At 35.8% G+C, this 12,378-nt stretch overlaps 1 protein-coding gene across 4 annotated transcripts in view; it reads right to left on the bottom strand.

Annotated features, from left to right (window-relative positions):
* DCC (DCC netrin 1 receptor) overlaps positions 1–12,378 on the bottom strand; it is a 1,203,097-nt gene that overhangs the window by 186,655 nt on the left and 1,004,064 nt on the right. The window lies entirely within an intron of this gene.

Raw genomic sequence — 12,378 nt, 5'->3', positions numbered from 1 at the left:
AATAAAATCCAGAGTCTACAACTGAACACTGACAATACCCAACATATAGTCTAAAATTACACAACATGCCAAAAAACAGATAAAGATAGTCCATTCTCAAGGGAAAAAGCAAATAGATGCCCAATCCAAATGGGGAAGATGTTGAAATTATCAGGGAAACATGCTGAAGCAACTTTTATAACTTTGTTCTCAGATGTAAAGTATACTTGAAATGAAAGAAATACAGAAAATCTCAACAGAGTGGTAGAAAATGTAAGGAAAAAAATTGAAGATTTTAAAATTAAAAAGAGGACAATTTTTTAAAATACAAAGATCCTTACCATATGAGCCTAACAATGAAATGGAGGTAATGAAGGGATTGATCACTAAGCATGATAACAGAACAGGAGAAATCATCCGATATCAAGAAAAGAGAAAAAAGGTTAAAAAACCAAAATAAAACATCACAGTCTTGAGAATATGTAGGATAAAATTCAAATGTCTAAAATACATATAATTATAGTCTCAGAAGGAATGTAGGGAATAAGTGGGGAAATATATTTTAAAATAAGACAATATATAATATATAAAAAATAAGACAAAATGACCAAAACTGGTGAAATCATAAATGTATAGATTTAAGAAGTATATAATACACAGGCAATATTTAGTTAAAAAAAAAAACTATGCCTCTATATAATATAAACAAGCTGTTGAAAATCAAATATTTTAAAGAAATCTTAAAGGCACCCAGCAAAAAAATAAAAAAGTATATATTACTACAGGGAAACATTCTGAATGTCATATTAGAACACGCCTGTTTTCCTAGCTATTCAGGAGGCTGAGATGGGAGGATCGCTTGAGCTTTGGAGGTCGAGGCTGCGGTGAGCCATGAGAGCACCACTGTACTCCAAAATGATCAACAGACCAAGATCTCATCTCAGGAAAAAATAAAAGTAATAAAACAAAAAATTCAAAAAAGGAAAGAGAAAACAGGGACAAAAAAAGCAATGTGACAAATAGAAAATAAAAACAAAATGGCAGACCTAAATTGCAATGGTCTAAAACTCCAGTGTTTTTCATCAGAAACCAAAGAGTCAAGAATACAGTGAAATAACATCTTTCAAGATGTGAAAAAAGAAAAAAAAATCTATAATTGTGAATTCTATATCCAGTGAATATATTCTTCAGGAAAAAAAGTAGGCTGAAGAAATTTTCAGATAAAGCAAAATGAAGAAAAGTTGTTGTCAGCAGAATGATCTACAAAGAAACGGTAAAGGAAGATCTTCAGTCTAAAGGGAAATAACACTGTATGAAAACTTCCTCTTCAGGTACAAATGAAAAGCATAAGAAATGTTATATATCTGGGTAAACAGAAAACGTAGTTTCCTCTTAAGTCCTTAAAAAAATCCATGACTGCATAATACAATAAATATATAACACTGTCTAATGGGATTTTCAATGTATCTGCATGTAATACATATGACAATTACAACTTAAGGAATAGTGCATATGGTAAAGAGACCTGTGCAGTTGCAGGTTTCTGTATTTTATATGATGTGCTACATTGTTAGCGCTAAATAAAGTGACAAAGGTTAAACACATAAATGGTATCACTCAGAACAATCACTAAGAGCAGAAATCAGTAAACTATAGTTGAGGGGACACTGTTTTTGTATAGCCCATGAGTTAAGAAGGTTTTTATATATTTAAACTGTTGCTAAAATTTAAAAAAAAGATAGCATTTTATAATCTACGAAAGTTATATAAAATTATAGATTCCTGTTTTCACAGAGTTTTGTTAGGACACAGCTATGTTTATTTATTTATTGTTTTTAGATGCTTTCATGCTATAATAGCAGAGTTGAAGAGTGCTAACAGAGACTATTAGATGGCCTATAAAGCCTAAAGTATTTAGTCTCTGGTCCATTATACAAAATGTCAGTCCACCCCTTACAAGAAATATTTCTTTTCTTTTTCTTTAAAGATGGAATCTTGCTCTAACGCCCAGGCTGGAGTGCAATATTGTGATCTCAGCTCACTACAACCTCACTGCAAGATGCAATATAACCATACTGCAATTTGCAATGTAAGACATATTGCTAAAGTGCTATTGATAACTTAAATTTAGGCTGGCCATGGTGGCTCACAACTGCAATCTCAGCACTTTGGGAGGTTGAGGCCGGTGGATCATGGGTTCAGTAGTTTAAGACAAGCCTGGCCAAGATGGTGAAAACCTGTCTCTACTAAAAATACAAAAATTAGCTGAGTGTGATGGCATATGCCTGTAATCCCAGCTACTTGAGAGGCTGAGGCAGGAGAATTGCTTGAAACTGGGAGGCAGAGGTAGCAGTGAGCCAAGATCCTGCCACTGCATTCCAGCCTGGAGACAGAGCGAAGCTGTCTCACAAGAAAACAAACAGGCAGGACTCTCCAAGATGGCCAAATAGACACAACCCAGCGAGAGAGATGCAGAAATCCAGAGATCTCCTAGCTCCAATGGAGGTACCAGGTGCATTTCAATGGGTCTGGTTTGATGGTGAGCAAAATCCATGCAGGGCAGACAGAGGCGGGAAGGGTGCTGCTTCACCCAGAAAGTGCATCTGACTGGCAAGTCAGAGGCTCCCCCTCTGGCACTCCGGTCCAGATACAGCTCTTCCCCCAAAGCCTCAGCAATACACAGAACAGGGGATATTTGCCAGTCAAGTGCCAGGAATTACAAGCACGGAGTTGAACAATAATCCAGGATGGTGTCCCAGATTGGTTGGCACACAGACCTAAACAGACATATAAGACCAAAAGGCAGCCGGGAGAGCCTGCAGACTGAGCTATTGCCCCCTCAACCACTCCAGAGAGAGAGGGAGCTGAAGGCAGGAGCAGCTGGGCTGGCCCTTACCCCATGACCAGAGAGAGAGGAAGCTAAAAGGGAGAGATAGCCAGGGTGCAGCTGGGTGGGTCCCTCCCCTCCCCCACAAAACCCAGAGGGCTGAAGCTCTGACTCTAGCAGGTTGCACAGCAAGTGCCACAGTCTGAGCTGAAACCTGAATGATCCAGCCCAGTGGAGGAAGGGCACAACCCACCATTAGAGGGGTGGGACCGGGCTACAGGTTTTAACAAAAAACACAGGAAGCCTACCTAGCAATGGGTCTGCGTTCTTGACCACCCAGCAGTGCCACCAGGTCAGTGGAAGAGGTGGGCCTAAACTGCCAGTGTAAACAAAGAAGACACAGGAGGCTTCCCTAGTAACCTGAAGGAGTCCCTAGAAACCCAGTAGCACCTCGACAGGCAGACAAGCAACCTCATCAAGCAGCTCCCTGAGACCATAGCCAGGTAAATCCACAAAGATGGGAAAAAAAACCAGTGCAAAAAAGATGAAACCATCAAAGACCAGAACACCTCTTCTCCTTCAAGGGATCACAACTCCTCAACAACATGGGAACACAACATGACCGAGAAGGAGTGTGACAAATTGACAGAAACAGGCTTCAGAACGTGGATAATAACAAATTTTTCCGAGCTAAAGGAACACGTTCTAACACAATGCAAAGAAACCAAAAACCTTACAAAAAGGTTAGATGAAATGCTAACTAGAATAACCAGCTTAGAGAAGAACATAAACGACTTGATGGAGTTGAAAAGCCCAGCACGAGAACTACGTGAAGCAAACACAAGTTTTAACAGCCAAATCCATCAAGCAGAAGAAAGGATATTGGAGATTGAAGATCAACTGAATGAAATGAAAAGAGAAGGCAGGACAAGAGAAAAAAGAGTGAAAAGAAATGAACAAGGCCTCCAAGAAATATGGGATTATGTGAAAAGACCTAATCTATGCTTGATCGGTGTACCTGAATATGATGGGGAGAATGAATCCAAGCTGGAAAACATGCTCCAGGATATTATCCTGGAGAATTTCCCAAGCCTAGAAAGGCAGTCCAATATTCAAATTCAAGAAATACAGATAACTCCACAAAGATATTCCTCAAGAAGAGCAACCCCAAGGCACACAATTGTCAGGTTCACCAGGGTTTAAATGAAGGAAGAAATGCTAAGGGCAGCCAGAGAAAAAGGTCAGGTCACCCACAGAGGGAAGCCAATCAGACTCACAGTAGATCTTTTGGCAGAAATCCTACAAGCCAGAAGAGAGTAGGGGCCAATATTAATCATCCTTAAAGAAAAGATCTTTCAACCCAGAATCTCATATCCAGCTGAACTAAGCTTCGTAAGTGAAGGAGAAATAAAATCCTTTACAGACAAGCAATTACTAAGAGGTTTTGTAACCACCAGACCTGCGCTACAAGAGCTCCTGAAAGGAACACTAAGCACAGAAAGGAACAAGTACCAGTCACTGCAAAAGCAAACCAGTTGGTGAAGATCAAAAATGCAGTGAAGAAAATGAATCAACTAATGGGAAAGAAAACCAGCCAGTAACAAAATGGCAGGATCAAATTCATACATAACAATATGAACCTTGAATGTAAACTGCCTAAATGCCACAATCAAAAGACACAGACTGGCAAACAGGATAAAAAGTCAAGACCCATCAGTGTGCTGTATTCAGGAAACCCATCTCATATACAAAGACACAAATAGGCTCAAAATAAAGGGATGGAAAACGATTTACCAAGAAAGTGGAGACCAAAAAAAAAAAAAAAAAAAAAAAAGCAGTGGCTGCAATCCTAATCTCTGATAAAATGGACTTCAAACCAACAAAGATCAAAGGAGACGAAGAAGGACACTACATAATGGTAAAAGGGTTAATCCAACAAGAAGAGCTAACTATCCTAAATATATATGCACCCAACACAGGAACACCCAGATATATAAAGCAAGTTCTTAACAACCTAAAACGACATTTAGACTCCTAAACAATAATAGTGGGAGACTTCAACACTCCACTGTCAATATTAGACAGACCAATGAGAAAGAAAATTAACAAGGACATCCAGGACTTGAATGAAGAACTGGACCAAGCAGACCTAACAGACATATACAGAACGCTCCACCCCAAATCCACAGAATCTACATTTTTCTCAGCACCACATTGCACTTACTCTAAAATTGACCACATCATGGGAAGCACATCAATCCTCAGGAAATGCAAAAGAACGGAAATCATAACAAACAGTCTATCAGACCACAGCGCAATCAGACTAGAACTCAGGATTAAGAAACACACTCAAACCCACACAACTACTTAGAAGCTGAATAACTTGCTTCTGAGTGTTGACTGGATAAACAATGAAATGAAGGCAGAAATAAAGACGTTCTTTGGAACCAATCAGAATGAAGACACAACTTACCAGAATCTCTGGGACACATTTAAAGCAGTGTCGAGAGAGAAATTTATAGCAATAAATGCCCACATGAAAAACAAGGACAGATCTAAAATTGACACCCTATCATCAAAATTGAAAGAGCTAGAGGAAGAAGATTTAAGAAAACTCAAAGTTAGCAGAAGACAAGAAATAACTAAGATCAGAGCAGAGCTGAGGGAGATAGGGACACAAAAAACCCTTCATAAAAATCAATAAATCCAGGAGCTGGTTTTTTGAAAAGACCAACAAAATAGACAGAACACTAGCCAGATTAATATAAAGGGAAATGGAGAAGAATCAAATAGATTCAATAAAAAATGATAAAGGGGATATCACCACTGATCCCATAAAAATACAAACTACCATCAGAGATTACTACAAACAGCCCTATGCACAGAAACCTGTAAACCAGGAAGAAATGGATAAATTCCTAGACACTTGTACTCTACCAAGACTAAACCAGGAGGAAGTTGAAACCCTGAATAGACCAATAACAAGGGATGAAGTAAAGGCAGCAATCAATAGCCTACCAACCAAAAAAAGTCCAGGTCGAGAGGGGTTCACAGCCGAATTCTAACAGACATACAAAGAGGAGCTGGTTCCATTCCTTCTGAAACTGTATCAAACAATACAAAAGGAGGGAATTCTCCCTAACTCATTTTATGAGACCAACATCATCCTGATACCAAAAACAGGCAGAGACTCAACTAAAAAAGAAAACTTCAGGCCAATATCCGTGATGAACACTAACTCAAAAATCTTTAATAAAATACTGGCAAACAGATTGCAACAGCACATCAAGAAGCTTATCCATCACTATCAAGTAAGTTTCATCCCAGGGATGCAAGGCTGGTTCATCACATGCAAATACATAAATGTAATCTATCACATAAACGGAACCAAGACAAAAACCACATGATTACCTCAGAGGCAGAGAAGCCCTTCGACAAAATTCATTAGCCCTTCATGCTAAAAACTCTCAATAAACTAGGTATCGACGGAATGTGTCTCAAAATAATAAAAGCTACATATGTCAAACCTACAGCCAATATCATAATGAATGAGCAAAAGATGTAAGAATTCCCTTTGAAATCTGGCACTAGACAAGGATGCCCTTTCTCACCACTCCTATTCAATAGAGTATTGGAAGTTCTAGCCAGAGCAATCAGGCAAGAAAAAGGAATAAAGGGCATTCAATAAGGAAAGGAGGAAGTCAAACTGTCTCTATTTGCAGATGACTGATTGTATATCTAGAAGATCCCATCATCTCAGCCCAAAATCTTCTCAAACTGATAAGCAACTTCAGCAATGTCTCAGGATACAAAATCAATGTGCAAAAATCACAAGCATTCCTATATACCAATAGCAGACAAACAGAGAGCCAATTCAACAGCGAACTACCATTCACAATTGCTACAAAGAGAATAAAATACTCAGGAATTCAACTAACAAAGGAGGTAAAGGACTTCTTCAAGGAGAACTACAAACCACTGCTCAACGAAATAAGAAAGGACACAAACAGATGGAAAAACATTCCATGCTCATGGTTAGGAAGAATTGATATCATGAAAATGGCCATATTGCCCAAAGTAATCTATAGATTCAATGCTATCCCCATCAAGCTACCAATGACCTTCTTTACAGAATTGGAAAAAATCACTTTAAGCTTCATTTGGAATCACAAGAGAGCCCACATAGCCAAGTAAATCCTAATCAAAAAGAACAAAGCCAGAGGCATCACACTGCCAGACTTCAAACTATACTACAAGGCTACAGTAATCAAAATACCATGGTACTGGTACCAAAACAGAGACACAGACCAATGGAACAGAACAGAGGCCCCAGAAGCAACACCACACATCTACAACCATCTGATCTTTGACAAACCTGACAAAAACAAGCAATGGAGAAAGACTCCATGATTAATAAATGGTGTTGGGACAACTGGCTAGCAATGTGCAGAAAGCAGAAACTGGACCCCTACCTGTCACCTTACACTAAAATTGACTCCTGATGGATTAAAGATTTAAACATAAAACCTAACACCATAAAAACACTAGGAGAAAATGTAGGCAAAACCATCCAGGACATAGGCATAGGCAAGGACTTCATGACTACATACCAAAAGCAATGAAAATAAAAGGCAAGATAGACAAATGGGATCTAATTAAAATTCAGAGCTTCTGTACAGCAAAAGAAACCATCATTAGAGCAAACTGACAATCAACAGAAGGGGAAAAAATTTTTTTGCAATCTACCTATCTGACAAAGGGCTAATATCCAGAATCTACAAAGAACTAAAACAGATATACAAGAAAAAAAACAAACAACCCCATTCAAAAGTGGGCAAAGGACATGAACAGACACTTTGCAAAAGAAGCCATATATGAGGCCAACAAACATGAAAGAATGGTCATCATCACTGATCATTAGAGAAATGCAAATCAAAACCACATTGAGATACCATCTCACGCCAGTTAGAATGGCGATCATTAAAAAATCTGGAGACAAGAGATGCTGGAAAGGATGTGGAGAAACAGGAACACTTTTACACTGTTGGTGGGAGTGTAAATTAGTTCAGCCATTGTGGAAGACAGTGTGGTGATTTCTCTAGGATCTAGAAATAGAAATTCCATTTGACCCAGCAATCCTTTTACTGGGTGTATACCCAAAGAACTATAAATTGTTCTACTATAAAGATACATGCACACGTATGTTCATTGCAGCCCTGTGTACAATAGCAAAGACGTGGAACCAACCCGAACGCCCATCAAAGATACACTGGACAAAGAAAATGTGGTACATATACATCGTGGAATACTACCCAGCCATAAAAAAACAATGAGTTTGTGTCCTTGGTAGGGACTTGGATGAATCTGGAAACCATCATTCTCAGCAAACTGTCACAAGAACAGAAAGCCAAACACCACATGTTCTCACTCATATGTGGGTGTTGAACAATGAGAACACATGGACTCAAGAAGAGGAGCATCACACACTGGGGTCAGTTGGGGGCAAGTAGGGGAGAGACGGGGGGTGGGGAGGATGGGGAGGGATATCATGGGGAGAAATGCCAGATATAATATGCACCTAAAGTAAAATAAAAATAAAAATAAAGAAAACAAACAAAAATGAAAACCAATAGTAACAAGATAACTAGGAAAATACCAAAATTTAAAAATTAAGTAACACCTTACTAAATAACTTAGGGAGAAAAATAAATCACAAGGAAAATTAGGAAATGTTTTGAACTAAATAATAATAAAAATACAACATATCAAAATTTGTGGAATGCAAGTAAAATGATACCTAGAGGAATAATAGATTCATATAAAGTTAATATATTAATAAATTAGAAATAGAAGTCCAGAACCAAAATAAATATGAGGAAGGAAGTAGCCAAGATAAGAGGAGAATCAAACAAATAAAATAGAGATAGAGAACAGAAAAGTTAGTAATGTACATGTCTCTTTCTTTGACAAGATCAACAAAATTAGTAAACCCCTGTCTGGACATCACAAATAAAAAGAAAAGAACCAGAAGAGACCAAATGTCCAAAATGAATAAGCAGTCAATAACCATAGATAACTGATAAAGAGAATACTATGAATAATTCTTTGCCAAAAAGAGACAAAATGAAATGAACAGATTTTATTACAAATTTAACTTACCAAAATCAATACAAGAATGCATGCAATTTTAAAAAATTAAATCTATTATCAAAGACTTCCTATAAAAAAAAAAACTCAGGTCCAGATAATTTCATTAGTGAAATCTATAAAATACTTAAGGAACAAATAAAATCCATTTTACAAAAACTTTTGTGTAATAGAAGGGGAGTAAATACTGTCCAGCTCGTTTTTTGAGCCAATCTAACTGGAGTAAAAGAGAAATCCCATACAGACACTACATGAAAAGAAAATTGTAGGCAACCATAACATACTGAATATAGGCACAAAAAACTCCTTAATAAGCATTAGCAAATCAAATTAAACAACATAAGAATAATACATGTTTGGCCACACAGGATTTATACAGGAAATTCAAGGTTGGTTACCCTTCAAAAATCAATGTAATTAATCATATTATAAAAAAAGAAAAAAGTAATAAGGTCATTTCAAAAGATGAAAAGTTATCTAATAAAATTCAACAAATATTCATGATCAAAATTTCTAGAAAGCTAGAAGGAATATAATATTTCCTCAATCTCACAAAAGGCTTAAAGAACCCAGAGGTAATAACCAATTTCATGGTAAAGACTAAATTTTTTTCTCCTAAGATCAGAAACAAGGCAGATACCTGCTTTCAGCACTTTCATTCAACATTTTATTGCAGATCCTAACCACTGAAATAAGTCAAAAGAAAGAAATAAAAGGGAAAGAAATCAGAAACTAAATATAAAACTTTCTATTCACATAGACATGTTTGATTAAATAGAAAATTTTAATGGAAAATATAGGTAAATTTAACAGCTATTAGGATACAAAGTTAGCATTAAAATCTGTTGTATTCCCTACATTTATAAATATATCAATACACCTATATATACATTATATAATACATCTATAAATTTACTATAGTAAAAATTTATTTAAAATAAATTTTAAAACAGTTCAATTTAAAATAATCCAAGTATATGTATATATAATGTACATATATACAAATATTATATAATCTAAATATATATGTATGTGTGTATATATATCCAAATATATATGCATATGTATATATAAGTTTTATATTTGGATATTTCTAATATATGTATATTCCTACATATATGTATGTATTTAGGAATAAGTTTAACATAAACATTGAAGACCTTTACATTTGAAACAATAAAGTATTACTGAGACTAGAGAAAATATTATAAAATTATAACTTATTGAACAAATATTATACCTCAATAATGCTCTTTTAAAAATGCCAAAACGTACCCTTTTACTGTATACAGTGTACTGTATATAAATAATACCTGAAAAAAGATGTAACGATAGATAAATTGATAAATAGATCAATTGGTAGGTAGACAGTGAATTTTTAAAAACGTGATTGGGTTTCAAATTAATTTTGCTAAGAAGTAGTAAACTCAGCTTGTGTGTCTGTATCATTTGTTTATCTCAAGTCTAGTACTAGGGCTCTTGAACTAAAATGAGTAAAATGTCAATAGATTAATTATAAATATTTAATAGTACAAACATAGATTAATGAAGCTCTGTGCCTATAGTAGGCAAGTTGTTTGTTTGCTTTTAATCAGGCATTATTAGATATTACTCAAAATGTTCCTGTATTTCTAGTCCTGAAGCTGATCACAGTGTCTGGTGTCTAAACTGTGAATAAAATGCTGTTTAGAAGTCTTGCTCTCTCATGAAACAGATGAAGAGGTTTATTGGTAAATTATAAAACAAATAGCATTTTTTATAGTTTAATATACAACCATGATACTTGAAATTATGGCTGACCCTATGCTTAAATGAATTAAAATTACTTTAATTCACTTTTAGTGGTATAACTGTCATACAGTCCTTAAAACATAAAATTTCCTTTTCTTTATTATCTATATAGAATGACTAGACAACTCTGTCTTTCAAAAACTTTAAAAATTCACAAAAATTATAAATGCTTTCTCAAAAAGTTACTATGAAAACTGATTTGTCAATTGTAATGATCAATAGAATAAATAAAACAGTGATTTATTTGCAGCATAAACGTGGACTTGAATAAATTATTTATCTTTATAAAGATTAGAGCTTAGGGTACACCTCACACACACTTTGTCTAAATAGTGAAAACACATGTCGGAAAAATGACAGTTCATTTGCATAACCATGAGGATATTTAATGAACATGCTAATTATTGTGTTTCATATTTTATATTTAGACACGGAACTATGTAAAAAGAGTATCAACTGGTAGAACTTACATACCTATCTACGTGCATGTGTAATTACTCTTTCCAGGTAAACTGTAAAGTGCAAACTCCTAATTATTACTGAGACAGGCTTATATATATTCCTTTTTACCATTGAAATTTTCCTTGCTCTTTAGAATATATCTTACAGAGAATTTTCGTTTTTCTTGTTAAGCATTTGGGGAGATTTGCCAGTGTTAATCTCCCAAACTCCTAAACTGTACTAAAATTGAAGGCTTCTAAAAAGTTGTTTTGGTAACAATGAGAATCATTATCAAAAGGATAGGGTATAACCACGCAGTTTCTCTCCTGACTTCCTTCTGAGCTGGCACCACATTCTCATTGCCTGGGAGCCTGTTCACTGCCACAGGCACCTCCCTCCCTCTGTCTGGGTGAGTGGCATCAAGATGAGCTGTTAGAGATGGTGAATGCTGAATAATGGATAAGTGAGAGTCCACTGACATAGGTTTGACAGCCATAAAATATGATTTTTGTGATTGCCTTTACATTCAAACTCAGGGAATGATGGAAAGAATATTATTTCTAAATGCCAAGCTAACTAAAATTGTGGAGATTTTCAGTAGGTGTTTCTCTTATTAGTGCTTGAAGCAATTATAGAGAGAATGGGTCAGTGCAATTTTCCTTTTTTACTGAGAAAATCTTTTCTTGCTACGGCATTTTAGCTATTCAAATTCAAATCAGGCTTCTCATCACGAATGTTCTGTTTGTGAGAGACCCTGCAAATAAGCAGCAGATCCCCCCACCCCCTACACCCTGTCTGCCCAATCAAGCTGCATTTCCAGTGGGGTGATGTAATATGGTATTAAATCAACAGGTAGAATGGAATGAACTTGCATTTTGCTTTATGAAAATTGTTTAACTTACTGGCATCCTGATATATCATGTATATTTACTTTATTTCTCTGGGTTAATAATATAATCTCCTACAGCATTATGGGAAATCAGATCTAAAATGAATATGAACACTTTTACACATATTAGGCCTCTCTGAATGAACACGTTTTCAATGAATTCTGAACTATCAAAACTGACGTATTGCATTTGGTAAAAAAATGAGATTGAGTTGAGTATACTAAGAGAAAGTAGATTGGTAGGGGCAGGTATAGATGCAGGAAGGAGTCTGTTCATTCTGACATATTGTCCTGACTGAAAGTT

This window comes from Sapajus apella, unplaced genomic scaffold (assembly GCF_009761245.1).
Source record: "Sapajus apella isolate SASKATOON/1434 unplaced genomic scaffold, GSC_monkey_1.0 scaffold109, whole genome shotgun sequence".
NCBI classification, from domain to species: domain Eukaryota; kingdom Metazoa; phylum Chordata; class Mammalia; order Primates; family Cebidae; genus Sapajus; species Sapajus apella.
This window is presented reverse-complemented; position numbering and strand designations above follow the sequence as displayed.